At 37.0% G+C, this 12,209-nt stretch overlaps 1 long non-coding RNA gene across 1 annotated transcript in view; it reads left to right on the top strand.

The window, feature by feature from the left end:
- LOC132667433 (uncharacterized) overlaps positions 1–11,190 on the top strand; it is a 300,979-nt gene extending 289,789 nt beyond the window's left edge. The window contains exon 3 of the long non-coding RNA XR_009605153.2: positions 11,121–11,190. This is a non-coding gene — a long non-coding RNA (uncharacterized LOC132667433). The remainder of the gene's footprint in view (positions 1–11,120) is intronic.
- Positions 11,191–12,209: the final 1,019 nt, after the last annotated feature.

Genomic DNA, 12,209 nt, shown 5'->3' with positions numbered 1-12,209 from the left:
TGAGTATCTGCAAACATATAGATTTCCTAACACCTTAATTTTGCTCCATCTTTTAAACTGGAGTACATTTCTTTTTTTAAAAAAAAAGTTATGGTAGTTATATATATGCTATGGTAATGTATAATATGTATGAAATGCTTTCATAAAGAAATTAACCCCTAAGGATAAATGATTAACTGGTTTACTTTGTATGTCATGATCTATCAAGTTCTTGAAATTAAGTGCAGTTGAGGTGTTATGCCTCTACAATTTTTCAATTTAATATACACATGTATATACAGTTATGTATATGATTAAAGCACATTTGTGTTTTTATTTATTTATTTATTTTGAGAGAGAGAGAGAGAGAGAGAGAGAGAGAGAGAGAGAGAAAATCAGAATCCCAAGCAGGCTCCATGCTCAGCACAGAGCTGAGGCGGAGATCTATCTCACAACCATTAGATCATGACCTGAGCCAAAATTGAGTCAGATGTTTAAAGCACTGAGCCACCAAAGTGCCCCACATTTGTGATTTTGAACTTTTGGAGAAGTGGAAGCAGATATAGGAGACTAAAAATTATAGCTGTAAGAGGAATGGCTATTGGACAAGAATATAAAAATGATGCTTTATTAAACTTCTGAGTAGATACATAATTTTGCCTACAGGTTAAGCAACTAGAATAACTGTATTTATATGAAATCCTTCTAGCGATAGTCTCCTGATTACTAAGGAATTACTGAGTTGATACCATAGCATATGGTGATGAAATTAAAAATTTTCAAGCTTCCAGGAGTCTCGGCTTATTCCACTGAAATAAACCTGCAGCCTATTTAAGGGGTAACAAAATATTTTGCTGAAATTATTAAAATGTGATAAAATTAAACATAATTTGACTTCTTTTTCTTCCCAAAGCATCTTGTTCACGTTTCAATGCAAGATTTCAGAAATTAAACTCATATATTGATAGTCTTCCTATTCGTTTTTTTTCTCATTTTCATTCACCCCAATATTTATTTTTCTTATCCAGTTTCCAACATAAAATGTATAGTTTTGACTGTGTCCATGTGCTACATACTGCTTTAGTTGTGGAAATTAAAATAAAAGTAAAAATATCCCTGCATTCAAATAAGGTAGACAGCCCCTGAATATAATAAAATGTATGTAATAGGTTCAAAGGAGACAAGGGCTAACAAAACCCACAAAATAAAAAGCAAACTAAAGAGCAGGGGTAGGTAACAAGTGCCACTTTGTAATGCTAACTGGGGTGGTCAGGATAGACCTCCAAAAGAAAGATGTCAAAGGAGCGAAGACCTGAAAGAGATGACGGAGGAAGATTTCCACATATTGGAATGAAGATATCTCTAAGCAGAGCAAGAACCCAGTGCAAAAGATCCTTGAGACTTGAATATAAAAGTATGTTGAGGGAGCTTGAGGAGGCCTTGTGTAACATGTGCAATGTGAAAGGAAAGAAGAGTAGTAGAAGTAGGCGTTAGTAAGGATACTGGGAGCTAGTTCATGTTCTACAGGCCATTCTAAATACATTGGCTTTTGGAGACCTTTCTAGGGCTTTTGCATAAAAGAATGGTAGGATCTACTTATATTTTATTTTATTATTTTTTTAAGGTTTATTTATTTATTTTTGAGGGGGTTGTGGAACGGGCAGAAGGGAAGGGTGGGCAGAAAGAGAGGGAGACAGAATCCCAAGCAGACTCAAATTCACCAACTGGGACATCAGGACCTGAGTTGAAATCAAGAGTTGGACACTCAACCAACTGAGCCACCCAGGCACCCCTACGTATATTTTTAAATAATTACTTAGAGCGGCTGAGAGTCAGCATAAGGGTCCAAAGGTGGAAGCAGGGAGATTACTTAAAAGGCTTTTGGAGCAATGCTGATGACTTCTGCTGGAAAGGCCACGTGTGGAGCATATGTAATTCCTTTAGATTCCAGCACTTGGTCAGTGCTCTAGTTGGTTCTCACTGCAGCACCCCAGGCTGGGCCCTGGTGAAGCTGAGAGAGGTGGCCCCAGTAGTTCAAGGGTGGTCAGTTCTGAGGCCCCAGTAGTTCAAGGGTGGTCAGTTTGCCATTCATTGGGGCTTTATTCCTCTTGTGATTTGCCTGGCCTACTTTAGGAACAAAAGATTTGGGTCATCTGGATTTGGAAAACCGTAGAGGAACAGGAATGTTCACTTGGTAATAATTCATCAAACTGTACATATATGGCATATGTATTCCAATGTACATGTTACAAGTCAATAAGAAGCTGAAAATGGTTAAACATGGAATTTAGGTTAGGAAAAGAGGGCAAAAAGGAAATCAAAGTGATGAGGACTGTATGATCAATCGATCGATCCAGGTCATAGTGGGTTGGAAAATTGTTAGAGACTGTGTAATAAAAGAAATGTGTTGGAATTCTATGAGGTTGTAGATATTGTGTGTGTTAGTTTGGTAGGGCTGCCATACCAAAATACCACAGACTGGCTGGCTTAAATAATAAAAAATTATTTCCTTACAGTGCTGGAGGCTTGGAAGTCCAAGATCAACTTATTGACAGGGTTGGTTTTATTCTGAGGCCGCTCTCTCACAGGATTGCTTATGACCATTGTTTTCCTCTGTTTTTACATGGTCTTATCTCTGAGAACAACATTTATGTGTCCTAATCTCTTCTTACAAGGACACCATCATATTGTATTAAGGTACACCCATATGGCCTCATTTTACGTTTATTACCTTTTTAAAGGCATTTTCATACAGGTACATTGTGAGGTACTAGGAGTCAGGAGTTCAACATAGGCACTTGGGGTAGGGGTACCATAGCTCATCCCATAACAGTGTGGGATGCCTGAAATTAAGACTGGAGGAAAATTATTGTGTAATAATAAGGTCTAGGACATGACTATGGAAATGAATAGTTGAGGTAATGTGCAGGGCAAGATCACTGGAAGAGAAATGTGCCAGTAATGGTCATATTTGTGTATAATGAAATTACCTAAAATTAATACAGGAATAGTGTGTTGGAAGAATTGACAGTAAGCAGGAAGCTAAAATAGAAATGAGGATGATCTGAGAGTGTAGAAGAAAGTATTACTCAAGTGAGATAATATGGACCCGTGACATGAAATTCAGTGTTGTGTGGTTTTGAAAGTAAAGAAGGAAAATGGTCTGAGAGCAACAATGGAATGCAAAGAGGACCCTTAGCTTCAACGCCAGGACCATTAATATATGGATTATGATAGAAAAATGGTGTACCTGTTAAGAAGGCTACAAGTAGTAAGACTCAGAGAAATCATTTATTGAAAGACTATGGAAATAATCAGAGAAGTGGCTAAGGATTTAATGTTGTTGTGATGTAGAAATCCTATAGTGACACTGTAAATATTTAGAAGTGCATATGTATGTATATGTATATATATATATATATATATATATATATATATATATATATGTGTGTGTGTGTGTGTGTGTGTGTGTGTGTGTGTATGTACACAAAACATGCAGAAACATGTAGACACACAGTCATGTGGGTACACACACACACATGGAGTTTGTACCTGTGAACCAGAATGGGCACTTTTCCAATATATTTTACTTATGTCCCTGTTGTAATTAAATAGCTTCAAGAGAAACATTAGCTATTGGACAGTTTACAACTCCAGAAAATAGGTGACTTGGTATGAAAGGTCACTTTCCAGAGAGGTCTATTGTGGCTTTTTGTTTCTTCCCACTCTTTCCCCTTGCATCTGTTACTTCCCATGCATGCCACCCCCCTACTACCATGCTGTCACCTGTAGCATCCCTCTTGACTTTCTAAATGTAAGGAAAAACTGAAACTTAGAAATTTAAAACTAGAGAGCCAGTGACCACATCTTGGAATTGAGACAAATTCAGGAATGGCTCAGAACCAGCCCAGACCTTCTCATAGTAAGTGCAGTGCAAAAGGATTATTGAAGCGTTTTTCATTTTGTCAAACATTTTAATTTTTCTTTCCTTCTATTCATTATGATGTTTTTCGATCTTGCTTGGTTGAATTTGCTATCTGACTCTTGGATACTATTTCAACCAAAATCAAACAAATCATAAATTCCTGTTTGCTCTAAAAATAGAATGAGGGAAGTGAATTATCCCCTTTAAAATCAAAGCAGCCATTTCGTATAAAATTTACATAAAGCACAAGAAAGAAAAAAAACAAAAGGGAATATCTCAAAAAATGAAAGATCATGATTCACATTTCAATTAAATTATTCTGAGGAAACAGTATGGATATTTCATAGCACCTCTTTATAAAGGTTTTTAAGGCTGTAAATTGTTGCTTAATACATCAAAATATAATTATTTGAGATGATCAAGACCATTTTTCTCTTCTTTATTAAATCTTCTATTAGAGAAAATACTTATAGTAAGGATATATATATTTTATACTTAAAATCAATACATTGTTTTAAGAGTATAATCCCTAACATTTCAGATGTTATTTAAAACCACAATTGTGTGACATGTAACAAGAAATCTAGTTGAGACTGCTAAATATAAGTTCTCAGCAAAATTTTAACTTCTTTGAAATTTGTATCTTTCAACTGAGTAACTAGCACTCTAAAATTATTTTTTCCCTTGTTTATCTTCTTGAGGTGAACCACATGAACTGGCTTGCTCAATTTTCTTCTGTTTTTATGTCTCAACACAGAAGCAGTCAGTCATACGAAAGTACAGATGTTCTCAAATAATCATGTTCCAGAGATGTGGAGAATGGAGAATCTCAGTGGATTTGAAATATTTCTAAAATTGGATCAGAAACTTTTATAGCACACTTTAGTCTTCTGAAGTAGATGCTTAAAGAATTCAGAATAAATCTGTTTGTCTCCTATCCTATTAAAATGGCAACATTCCTGTTGTGCTACATAGCTTGCTTTGCTAAGCTGAAAAATTAATTATTTGTTTTTGTTTAAAAGAATATACTAGTCACTGCTTATCCACAGGGGATATATTCCAAGACCCCCAGTGAATGCCTCAAACTGGATAGTATTGAACCCTATATATACTGTTATTTTCTGTATATACATACCTATGATAAAGTTTAATCTATAAATGAAGCACAGTAAGCAATTATGATAACAGAATAGAACAGTTGTAACAGTATATTATAATGTTGTGAATATGATTCCTCTCTGTCTCCAAATATCTTATTGTACTGTATTCACCCCTCTTGTGATGATGTGAGATGATAAAATGGTTATGGGATGAGAAAGAGTGAGGGGAGTGACTCAGGCATTGTGACGTAGCATTAGGCTACTCTTGATCTTCTCATGATATGTCAGGAGGATCATTTCCTCAGAAGGTCAATTATTTGCTTCTAAACCACAAAGAGGAAGGACTACTGTGCACTTAGAGTCAGGGTCTAGAGCTCTGCTTTTGATGTTCATTTGGAATTTGTATTTGAAGAGAAAAATGTATACAGTAATGAATGAGTTTTTGTATAAGTCCTGCCAAATATACTTTATATTCTTCTCTGTATCTTGCACAAGATCTGTCTGGTTAAAGTTTACTCTAATTTCTAAATTCTATTTATTCTTCTTGAATTTGTTTCATTTTGCATGGGTTTTAGCACAAGTCATATTACATAGTTTCTTTTAGTTTTGCCCAGATATGTGTTAAAGTTTGAAACTCTTTATGTGTCTGCATATATAATCATTTCATTTTTTTTTTATTTTTTTATTTTTTTATTTTATTTTTTAATATATGAAATTTACTGTCAAATTGGTTTCCATACAACACCGAGTGCTCATCCCAAAAGGTGCCCTCCTCAATACCCATCACCCACCCTGCCCTCCCTCCCACCCTGCCCTCCCTCCCACCCCCCATCAACCCTCAGTTTGTTCTCAGTTTTTAACAGTCTCTAATGCTTTGGCTCTCTCCCACTCTAACCTCTTTTTTTTTTTTTTCCTTCCCCTCCCCCATGGGTTTCTGTTATGTTTCTCAGGATCCACATAAGAGTGAAACCATATGGTATCTGTCTTTCTCTGTATGGCTTATTTCACTTAGCATCACACTCTCCAGTTCCATCCATGCTGCTACAAAAGGCCATATTTCATTTTTTCTCATTGCCACGTAGTATTCCATTGTGTATATAAACCACAATTTCTTTATCCATTCATCAGTTGATGGACATTTAGGCTCTTTCCATAATTTGGCTATTGTTGAGAGTGCCGCTATAAACATTGGGGTACAGGTGCCCCTATGCATCAGTACTCCTGTATCCCTTGGATAAATTCCTAGCAGTGCTATTGCTGGGTCATAGGGTAGGTCTATTTTTAATTTTCTGAGGAACCTCCACACTGCTTTCCAGAGCGGCTGCACCAATTTGCATTCCCACCAACAGTGCAAGAGGGTTCCTGTTTCTCCACATCCTCTCCAGCATCTATAGTCTCCTGATTTCTTCATTTTGGCCACTCTGACTGGCGTGAGGTGGTATCTGAGTGTGGTTTTGATTTGTATTTCCCTGATAAGGAGCGACGTTGAACATCTTTTCATGTGCCTGTTGGCCATCCGGATGTCTTCTTTAGAGAAGTGTCTATTCATGTTTTCTGCCCATTTCTTCACTGGGTTATTTGTTTTTCGGGTGTGGAGTTTGATGAGCTCTTTATAGATTTTGTTTTTTTTTTTTTTTTTTTTTTTTTTTTTTTTTAATATCCACAATTTTATTTTTTATTTTTTTTTTTTTAATATATGAAATTTACTGTCAAATTGGTTTCCATACAACACCCAGTGCTCATCCCAAAAGGTGCCCTCCTCAATACCCATCACCCACCCCGCCCTCCCTCCCACCCTGCCCTCCCTCCCACCCCCCATCAACCCTCAGTTTGTTCTCAGTTTTTAACAGTCTCTTATGCTTTGGCTCTCTCCCACTCTAACCTCTTTTTTTTTTTTTTTTCCTTCCCCTCCCCCATGGGTTTCTGTTACGTTTCTCAGGATCCACATAAGAGTGAAACCATATGGTATCTGTCTTTCTCTGTATGGCTTATTTCACTTAGCATCACACTCTCCAGTTCCATCCATGTTGCTACAAAAGGCCATATTTCATTTTTTCTCATTGCCACGTAGTATTCCATTGTGTATATAAACCACAATTTCTTTATCCATTCATCAGTTGATGGACATTTAGGCTCTTTCCATAATTTGGCTATTGTTGAGAGTGCTGCTATAAACATTGGGGTACAGGTGCCCCTATGCATCAGTACTCCTGTATCCCTTGGATAAATTCCTAGCAGTGCTATTGCTGGGTCATAGGGTAGGTCTATTTTTAATTTTCTGAGGAACCTCCACACTGCTTTCCAGAGCGGCTGCACCAATTTGCATTCCCACCAACAGTGCAAGAGGGTTCCTGTTTCTCCACATCCTCTCCAGCATCTATAGTCTCCTGATTTGTTCATTTTGGCCACTCTGACTGGCGTGAGGTGGTATCTGAGTGTGGTTTTGATTTGTATTTCCCTGATAAGGAGCGACGTTGAACATCTTTTCATGTGCCTGTTGGCCATCCGGATGTCTTCTTTAGAGAAGTGTCTATTCATGTTTTCTGCCCATTTCTTCACTGGGTTATTTGTTTTTCGGGTGTGGAGTTTGATGAGCTCTTTATAGATTTTGGATACTAGCCCTTTGTCCGATGTGTCATTTGCAAATATCTTTTCCCATTCCGTTGGTTGCCTTTTAGTTTTGTTGGTTGTTTCCTTTGCTGTGCAGAAGCTTTTTATCTTCATAAGGTCCCAGTAATTCACTTTTGCTTTTAATTCCCTTGCCTTTGGGGATGTGCCGAGTAAGAGATTGCTACGGCTGAGGTCAGAGAGGTCTTTTCCTGCTTTCTCCTCAAAGGTTTTGATGTTTTCCTGTCTCACATTCAGGTCCTTTATCCATTTTGAGTTTATTTTTGTGAATGGTGTGAGAAAGTGGTCTAGTTTCAACCTTCTGCATGTTGCTGTCCAGTTCTCCCAGCACCATTTGTTAAAGAGACTGTCTTTTTTCCATTGGATGTTCTTTCCTGCTTTGTCAAAGATGAGTTGGCCATACGTTTGTGGGTCTAGTTCTGGGGTTTCTATTCTATTCCATTGGTCTATGTGTCTGTTTTTATGCCAATACCATGCTGTCTTGATGATGACAGCTTTGTAGTAGAGGCTAAAGTCTGGGATTGTGATGCCTCCTGCTTTGGTCTTCTTCTTCAAAATTACTTTGGCTATTCGGGGCCTTTTGTGGTTCCATATGAATTTTAGGATTGCTTGTTCTAGTTTCGAGAAGAATGCTGGTGCCATTTTGATTGGGATTGCATTGAATGTGTAGATAGCTTTGGGTAGTATTGACATTTTGACAATATTTATTCTTCCAATCCATGAGCAGGGAATGTCTTTCCATCTCTTTATATCTTCTTCAATTACCTGCATAAGCTTTCTATAGTTTTCAGCATACAGATCTTTTACATCTTTGGTTAGATTTATTCCTAGGTATTTTATGCTTCTTGGTGCAATTGTGAATGGGATCAGTTTCTTCATTTGTCTTTCTGTTGCTTCATTGTTAGTGTATAAGAATGCAACTGATTTCTGCACATTGATTTTGTATCCTGCAACTTTGCTGAATTCATGTATCAGTTCTAGCAGACTTTTGGTGGAGTCTATCGGATTTTCCATGTATAATATCATGTCATCTGCAAAAAGCGAAAGCTTGACTTCATCTTTGCCAATTTTGATGCCTTTGATTTCCTTTTGTTGTCTGATTGCTGATGCTAGAACTTCCAGCACTATGTTAAACAAGAGCGGTGACAGTGGGCATCCCTGTCGTGTTCCTGATCTCAGGGAAAAAGCTCTCAGTTTTTCCCCGTTGAGGATGATGTTAGCTGTGGGCTTTTCATAAATGGCCTTTATGATCTTTAAGTATGTTCCTTCTATCCCGACTTTCTCAAGGGTTTTTATTAAGAAAGGGTGCTGGATTTTGTCAAAGGCCTTTTCTGCATCGATTGACAGGATCATATGGTTCTTCTCTTTTTTTTTGTTAATGTGATGTATCATGTTGATCGATTTGCGAATGTTGAACCAGCCCTGCATCCCAGGAATGAATCCCACTTGATCATGGTGAATATATAATCATTTCAAATCCTTTTTCCTACCCTAAGTCATCAGAAGGATAATCCATATATTTTTTTCTATATTAACTAATTTCTTTTACTTGTGGTGTTATAAAAATCTGCTTACTCTTTTTATTTTCTTAGGAGTTTTGACATGTGAATATTCTGAAATAATATCCAAATAGAACAATGGAGGATTGTTGGAGGTCATTGTGAGGTCATGATCAATGGGTGAAGCAAGATTTGGACCTTGGCCATAGGAGACTTCTCACCCCAGTCCCATAGGGGGAGCCATTTTCAATTACACAGCCTTGACAGCAATATGTTGTTGAGACCATCTGGACTGACCACATTGATGAATCCAATTAAGACCTCTGTATAAACTTTTAAGATTCTGTGGCGCAGATTTGGAGATCTACTCATCTTGTGGCCACTCAAGATAACCTTTATAAGTAAATTCTTGCTTATTAAACAAGCCACCTATCAATCTGGAGTGATCTGCCTCTTTCTTCTGCCTCTCTTTGCCCTTTGTGTACTGGGCTAGTTTAGCAACCAACAAGGATAACTACCAAATATTTATGCATCAGTGTTTCTGCCATTAGGAGAGGTTTTCCTTTGCTGATCAAAATAAATTCATAAGATAAAGCCTATGTTAACAGGATCACAGAGTGCATAAATCTTTTGCCTTGACTCAGTTTACATGATAATAAGTTGTATATTTTATTCTGATTTAACTGTTTGCCAACGTTTCTTAAGTGTATATGTTTTGTCTCTCCAGCTGATATAAGTAATAGAAGACAGGCTACATGTTCATTTTTATACCTCTAGAGTATCTTCAGAGGCATTCAATAAGTAGGGCTGACTCTTATTTACATTTTAAAATTTGTCTATTAAAATCTCTTATTAGTTATTGGATTCTGTTGGTAAAAATCATATTAATTCCTCTTAGGAAACTGCGAAATCCAAAGCTATCTGATAAGTAAAACTAGGACCCATTAAGGAGAACATGCTATTGAAAAGTCATGGCACTGCAATATTCTGCTCTACTTTAATTTTTAAAAAAATACTTATTTATTTTTTGAGAGAGAGAAAGACAGAGAGCTAGCAGGGGAGGGGCAGAGAGGGAGACATGGAATCTGAAGCAGGCTCTAGGCTTCACGCTGTCAGCACAGAGACGACTCACCAACCTTGAGATCATGACCTGAGCTGAAATCGGACGCTTAACCAACTGAGCCACCCAGGCGCCCCAGATCTACTTTAATACTTCTAGTAAATATATTCTATACTGACTGAATATAATTCTAAACAAACAGTGGTAATGTCAAAAAAAAAAAAAGAAAAAACATGGGGCGCCTGGGTGACTCAGTCACTTAAGCATGAGAATTCGGCTCAGGTCATGATCTCAAGATTTGTGAGTTCGACCTCTGCGTCAGGCTCTGTGCTAACAGCTCAGAGCCTGGAGCCTGATTCAAATTCTGTGTTTCCCTCTCTCTATGCCCTTCCCCAGCTCATGCTCTGTCTCTCTCAAAAATAAACATTAAAAAATTAAGAAAAAAAGAAAAATTATTCTTTTCTGAGGCAAACCTGACCATAAGAGTACATCTGGACTATGTGCACTCTAATGATACTAAGTATTCGACATGATTTTAAACCACATATGTCTGTCTATATCATGGAAGTTTTGTGCTTATAACATGTTATGGTTCCAAATGGCTTTTAAATCAATAATTTTATGTTTAAATATGTTAAAATCAGTTAGACTTCTATCTGCAATAATTAGAGACCAATAGGGGTTGATCTCCAACTACCTAGTCTTTAGTATTTCTGGAACTTAAATAGTATGCACAAGTGAAAAACCAATCTTACAATATATTTGCGCTATTTACTATATATATGATACATGTAATATGTATTAACTTGTCTGTAAAATCATTTATATTGATAAGTTATAGTACAAACGTTGAAAAGTGTTTCCTAAAAATAATGAGTTCTCTTGGGATTTGAACAAAATATTTCATCAGTAATTCTCTTTTTGTTTAGCTCTTTTTGTGAACTCTGCAACCTGAGTCAATTGTACAAAAAACAGCAACTTCTTGGATACAGAAGATCCTGCAACTCCAGGTAATATGGTCATGGCAGAGATTAACTATAGGTCATGTTCACTTATCCCTTACCATCTAGATATCTCATTCAAGAGTCAGAAAGAGTATAACAGTAATTTTGTATAGTTACAGTCAGAGAAGAGAAAGTTACAGCTATCTGAGAAACAATGCCCTACCTCCAACCCCCACCAGTTGAAAAGGTTATTTCCAAGTGTGAACAAACATAATTTGTAATTGGTTACAATGGATTTTTTGTTTTGTTTTCGTTTTTTTGTGTTTTATTTTATTTTGGCTACAGTGGGTTTAAACAGAGAATAGAGGTTTTGTTTCAATTTGAAACAAGTCTCAAAAAACATTGATTTTTAGGGAGGAAAGGGAGAGAAGGTTTGGTTTGGAATGGAGTATGAGGAAGCTGACTAGACTATACTGATTATGCTGGAGGGAAACAGCTAGTGAAAAAGCCCAAAAGGGATAATCTGCAGACGTTGATATAGGAGAGGTACAAGAGCTCTGGCACGGCCTAAATGTTTCATGAGTTATCTCATCATTTAAAAAGCGAGGCATTGTGTGTAGGCTGGTTTTAGGAAAACCACTCGTTCTAATTGTGGAGTTCAAGGAATGTAGTTGAGACTGCTAGGGGAAGTGCCTCTTAAAAGTTAGCATGGTATTAGGGACCCAAGAAGGTAACAGGAATTCAGAGCAGAGCAATGAAAGTGAGGAACAGAAACAGTAATCAAACACAAAATAAAATAGAGAAACAAAGCAAGACAGTGTCAGCTATTTCTCAGGTCTCCAGGCTCCCTTACCTTTCTAAGAAGGGATATTAAGGTAGCACGGATTGAGAACCTTGGGGCTTCCCTTGGCTTTCCACTTGGTAAACCCAATGTAATAATATGTGTCTGAGAAAAGATCAGCAATAATGCAAATCATCAAAGACTTGAGGGATGCAGAAGTGGTGACCCAATCACGTTCCCACTTAGTTTATCTTTTTTTAAAAATTTATTTATTTATTTTAATTCAGAAAACA

The sequence above is a fragment of the Panthera onca genome, chromosome B2, assembly GCF_046562875.1.
Source record: "Panthera onca isolate mPanOnc1 chromosome B2, mPanOnc1 haplotype 2, whole genome shotgun sequence".
NCBI lineage: Eukaryota > Metazoa > Chordata > Mammalia > Carnivora > Felidae > Panthera > Panthera onca.
This window is presented reverse-complemented; position numbering and strand designations above follow the sequence as displayed.